Consider the following 6000-nt stretch of genomic DNA (forward strand, 5'->3'; position numbering starts at 1 on the left):
GCCTGTTATTTTGCTCTTTCTATATCTTTTGGTATCTTATTTGGCCATTGGTTTTATTTATAGTCATCCAATGGCATTAGCTATCATTCCTGGCTTTGAATCATTTCTATATTTGTTGAACATGCCATATATGGCTTCATCCAAATCATCGCAAACCATGATGTTTCATAGTGATCAAACTGCCCTTGCTATATGCTCACAAATCAGTCACTCATTCCTTTCAACTAATTACCACAAATATATATATGTAAATATATATAAATATACATACATATATATGTATAAAGTACATGTCATCACCAAAGTAAGAGGTAACTTCTTTTGGTAAATGGAGAAGAGACCTTGTCTTGCAGTTAGGAAGATCTGGATTCAGATCTCACCTGTGACACATACTGAACAAGTCACTCTCAGATCCCCAGAAAACTCTCTAAGATATAATTGTAGAGTTCAAATCTTCACTGGTAGAGAGAATTCCTCGTTGAGATTTTCCTACACCCGTGATAGCTTGGGTGGGACCAAAAATAATGGGGGGAGGGGAGAGGAATCACTTTACTAATGTTTAATAGAATTGTGTTGGCAATTGAAGTTCAGTTCATTGTCTTATGGTATAAAGTGTCCATGACCTTCCCTTAAAAAATTGGGTCACATGTCCATTTCCAGACCAGCAGTTCCTCTCTTATTCACCATTATTTTTCAGAGATCACAGTCAGTGGCTTGGCAATAAGTTATCAAGGTGTGTTTGGTTGCTTGTTTTAGTACCCTGAGAAGTTTTAAATACAAGTCTGGTGATTTAATTTGATTAAGATACTCAGAAGCTCTCTAATTACCATCTTACCTAGGCTTTCAGTATTTCTTAACCATGTTGTGCCTCATCTCCATGTTCTAACACCATTTTTCTTCGTAGAGACAACAGAAACATTTTCATATCATTTGAAGTTATAATTATGTTTGCTGCATATTGCCATCAGAGGAAGCCCTCCACCTCAACTCCAGATCCACTAGCAACATTAATCAAGAGAAATTAGTTAAGTTTCAAGCTCAGGTCCATATACGAGGCAAGGAAACCAAATGCAGAAGGAACAAGATGGCGCATAGAGTGGCCACAGCAGAAGAGAAGAAACTTCAGTTTCTCTCAAAAAATTGACTTTGAATAATATTACTGCTATTGAAGAAATGAACATGATTTAAAATGATGGGGTGGCTATTCATTTCAACAGCCCCAAAGTCCAGCCTTCTCTCTCCATCAACACCTTTACAATCCCTGGCCATGCAGAAGCAAAACCAATCAAAGAAATGCTTCCTAGAATATTAAGCCATCTTGGAGCTCAGAGCTTAACAAATTTTACATAGTTAGGTGAACAGTTCCTAAAGGCAACTGTTGGATAGTAAAGAAACCAAGCCTGAAGACATTAATAAAGAGGATGATAATGTCCCAGATATCATAGAAGATGTTGAGGAAGCATCAAAGAATGAAGCCAACTAGAGTCTGATGATTCTTGTTGACTGGCATGAACCGGGTTGGAGAAAGAAGTGGGTGACTCCAGAACTGTACAGGGACAGAGAAAATCTCTTATCAATAGTTCAATAATATAAATATTTTGTATATGGAGGGAAATATGGTTAGTCTTTCACAATATACCTACTATAGAAATGTTTTGTGTAACTACACATGTACAACCTATATCGAATTGCTTATCTTCCCAGTGGCGGTGGGTAAGGAGGGAAGAATGGAAAAATGTCTGGAACTCAAAGTTTTAAAAACAAATGTATATATTTAAAAATTGTTTGTTTTTTTACATGCTACTGGGAAATAAGATATACAGGCACCGGGGTATAGAAATCCATCTTGCCTTACTAGAAAGCTGGGGGAAGGAATGGGAGAGGACATAAGATAGAACGGATTGGGGAAAGGGGTATTCAGCAGGCTAGCTATTTTGGGGTGGGGTAGGGGAAAAACAGGGAGAAAATTTTGTAACTCAAAATCTTGTGGAAATTAATGCTGCAAACTAAAAATAAATTTAAAAAAAGAAAATTAATGTCACAAATATATTTTTTAAACATATATTCATTCCATTTTAAAGTACAAGTCCAAGCAAACATTGAATTATATCCCTTCATACTCAATAATAAATTCCCATTTGTAATACACCCACAACAGACTATTAGTTTGTTCCTCTATTTATTTCAATTCAACAAGCCTTGTAAAGGCACCTATGTAGCACACTTGACAGAGCATTAGGCCTGGAGTCAGGAACAACTGAGTTGAAATCCAATCTCTGACACTTTTGCCTCGTTTTCTTTCACTTCAAAATGGAGATGATAATGATATTGCCTTCCCAGGTTATTGTGAGGATCAAGTAAGAATCATATTTGTAAAGTGTTTTGCAAACTTTAAAGCCTCATTTAAGTGCTAACAATTATGCCTACTGTGTATTAGGTATCTGGAAAATAAATTAAAAAAGGAAAGCCCCTGCCCTCAAGAATCTTACTTTCTATTGGGGGGGGGGAACAAAGTATGCACACAAGATTAAATGAAAACCCCATACAAAGTATCTATCTTTCATGTTCTTATCTAGGTTTGCATTTTTCCCATCTCTGCTGTTGTCCTCCTTCATTAATGTCCTCTGCTGATGCCTCATTATAGCATTGGTGATCTAGTCTTCGAGCTCTCCCTCTGGAGCAAAAGCCTGGTGGGTTCTACCAAGGTCAAGATGCCCCATTAATGGGATGAGATGACTGTTGTCCCAACATCAGTCTCCCTGAATTCATAAAGATTCAGGACCAAGTGTTCACTGGCACAAGAAAATTTTTACTCATTGCAATGGTTAAAATTACCCGTTAATTCATAAAGAAGTTGTGGTTATGTCAGTTAAACAAGTGCCCACCCACCCAAGCAATTCACAAACCCTTAGCTGTTAAAAAAAAAGTCTTCTTCTATGCTTTCTTTAAGTCCTCTTTTGCAAACTTTACATAAAGTATTTACATAAAGTTCACCCATTCTTAAGTCTTTCAGTAGTGATTGGGCATTGCACTCAAATATTCATATACATTCCTCAAGAATTTTATATGTGTTAAGCATTTATATTCTGTGTATGAAGAACATTTTTCAAATCTGACCGTGATAATTACTTGTTGCTGTGAAGAAGTTTGTAAATTTATGCAATAAACTCATCAGACTTCATCTAATCTGTGTTCTCTTTGCTTAAAAATAAAAATGGAATTACCTTTGTTTAATAAAGATAAACATATTATTCTCTTTTCTTCCAACCTGTTCAACATCATTCACATATTATTAATTCAAGAAACTGATGGAATGTGTTGGAGCTTATGGTGTGAGAATCAAAATTAATGTTTTACCATGTTGTTCTCTCAACAACATTAATAAATGCAGTAATCTTTCCTCTAGTTTTCACTTAGATACATTTCTATCCAGCACTAATATGTGTGTGCTCTATTTCTGGGTTTCCACATTAGAAAGGACAACATCTACTGAGTGTATAGGGGGATGCAGAATGAACTTGCTTGGGATTTCATTAATATAAGTAACTTCCTTTAATAATCTATGTCAGCACCTGCTTGGCAGTTTGGTCTTGGACAGCTGACTTAGAACAGTAAAAGTTAATTGACTTGTCCAAGGGCACTAAACAATATTTGCTAGAGGCTGTACTTGAACCCAAATTTTCTTAACTCTGAGACGAACTTCCTATCCATTATGTCACACTGTTCCTGCACTTGTACATAGCCCTCCAGAGCTCCATTAGTACATAAAGGCACCCCTGGGTTCTCAAAGACTAAGTATTAGAATGTGAGTTCTTCCAAACTGTAGAGGCTATCTGATAAGGCACTCTCAGATTAGACTGTGCCATTGAAAAGAGAACCAATATCCATTAGATCATAATCCTTGAAGCACTAAGGAACTCTCCTTTCACATAAAGTATATAAGTCTTCATAGCCATTATAGAAATGTTAGCATGAAGGACAGGAAGCAAGAATCAGCCTTCAAGATTGAGAGAAAGCAAAAGGCACTAATGCATTGTTACTGGAGCTATGAGTTGGTCCAACCATTCTAGAAAGCAATTTTGCATTATGCAGATAAAGTAATTAAAATCACCATAGACTTTGACAAGAGATCCCCAGTGCTAGGCATATATAATCCAAAAAGGTCAAATACACAAAGAAAGCTTCCATATATGCCAAATTATTCATACAAACAGTGTTGGTAGTTGCAAAGAAATGAACACAACATAGATGCCCCTGTATTAGGAATATATTGGAATATCATTGTATTGTAATTAACAATGAATATGACAAATACAGAGAAGCCTTGGAAGATTAGTATGAATTAATGTAAACTGAAGGAAATAGAACCAGGAAAAAATATATACAATGACTTTTGTTGTTGTTCAGATGTTTTCAATTGTGCCCAACTCTTGCTGACCCCATTTGGGATTTTCTTGGAAAAGTTACTGGAGTGGTTTGCCATTTCTTTCTCCAAGTAGTTTTACAGATGAGGAAACTGAGACAAAGAGCATTAAGTGACTCACCTAAAGTCATACAGCTAGTAAGTGCCTGAGGCAGGGTCTCCCTAACTCCCAAGCCAAGTCCAGCATTTTATCCACTATACCACCTTGGAGCAGAGCTGGTTTTAGAATCTGAGTCTGCTAATTCTAAAGTTATGTAAGGGTTATGGGATTTAAAGATCTTCCATGCCCCATTGGACTTGCTGACATAGCAGAAAGGGGCGGAGCAAGAGGAAGTGGAAGCCAAACAAGAGTTCCTGCGGTGGCTGGCGGTGGTGGTGGCGACGGCGGCAGCAGCAGCAGAGGCAGCAGCAGCCCAAAGCTCTTTTTGAGTTAGCCAGAATTTCTGCTAAGGACTCCTGCTGAGGACTGCCAGGGGCCGGAGCTGCTGGGAGCGCGCTTCCCGGACTCTGGGTGGTTGCTGTGAGTGGGGAGAGGAGGACCTTTGCCTGAGGTAGCCTGTTCTGTTTCAAAGGCTTGAAAATGTGGGTGCTTTCTACTTTATCTACCTGTGCCAATGTCATAACTACTCTGATGGCTTTCACTTTCTGGTTTTGGGACTCAGTCTTTTGGTATCTTAATAAATTTTCCAGCTTATTCCCTTATATGGCAAGCATGATGTATTTTGTGATGGATAATTATATCAGCATATTTGTAATCTCCATAGGCATTGTGAATATGGCATTGCTGATACAAGTTATTGTTTAGTTCTTTCAGTTGTGTCTGACTCTTTGTGACCCCACTTGGAATTCTCTAGGCAAAGAAGCATGGTTGGCTTATAATCCAAGTGACTAAAATGAACATCTACATTAACAACAGCAGAACTCATTAACTTTATCTCCAAATCCACACCTCTTACAAATTTTCTTAAGGAGTGTCCTTATTTTGGAAGCTGATGGTGTCCAGCGACTACCCACAAGACACAAGGACTGAAAATAGTAGATCAGCATTGTCAAAGGCAATGATGCCCATTTAACCATCCCCCATTACATTAGCCATGTAATTATTCTCCCAATTCATATATGCACTAACATTTCAGAATGTGGCTAGCTACATCTCACCCTGATGGTTGCAGGGGTACTCCTGATGGACAGTGAAGTCATTCATTTATGCTATCAATTTAAGATTCCATTCCAAGTCCCTCATGTCAGTTACAAGGTAATGCTTCCTAATATCATTGATGTCAGTTATTGTAGATGTTATTGTTGTTTAGTCATGTACAACTCTTCATGACTCTGTGGACCACAGCATGCCAACACCATAGGATTTCGTGGAAAAGATACTGGAGTGGTTTGCTGTTTCCATCTCCAGTGGATTAAGGCAAACATAGTTAAGTGACTTGCTCAGGGTCACACAGTCAGTAAGTGTCTGAAGGTAGACTTTAACTCATTTCTTCCTGATTCTAGGACCAGCCCTCTATCCACTGAATCACCTGGTGTGATAGTAATGGCAATTAAAGATTCCCCTGTATTGGCTTGGT

At 37.9% G+C, this 6000-nt stretch overlaps 1 pseudogene; it reads left to right on the plus strand.

The window, feature by feature from the left end:
* Window positions 1–1179: 1179 nt before the first annotated feature.
* Window positions 1180–2031, plus strand: LOC138146119 (transcription factor BTF3 homolog 4 pseudogene; annotated as a pseudogene).
* Window positions 2032–6000: the final 3969 nt, after the last annotated feature.

The sequence above is a fragment of the Petaurus breviceps genome, unplaced genomic scaffold (assembly GCF_028583685.1).
Source record: "Petaurus breviceps papuanus isolate PSGF00001 unplaced genomic scaffold, PetGlider_PUasm1.0 139, whole genome shotgun sequence".
NCBI classification, from domain to species: domain Eukaryota; kingdom Metazoa; phylum Chordata; class Mammalia; order Diprotodontia; family Petauridae; genus Petaurus; species Petaurus breviceps.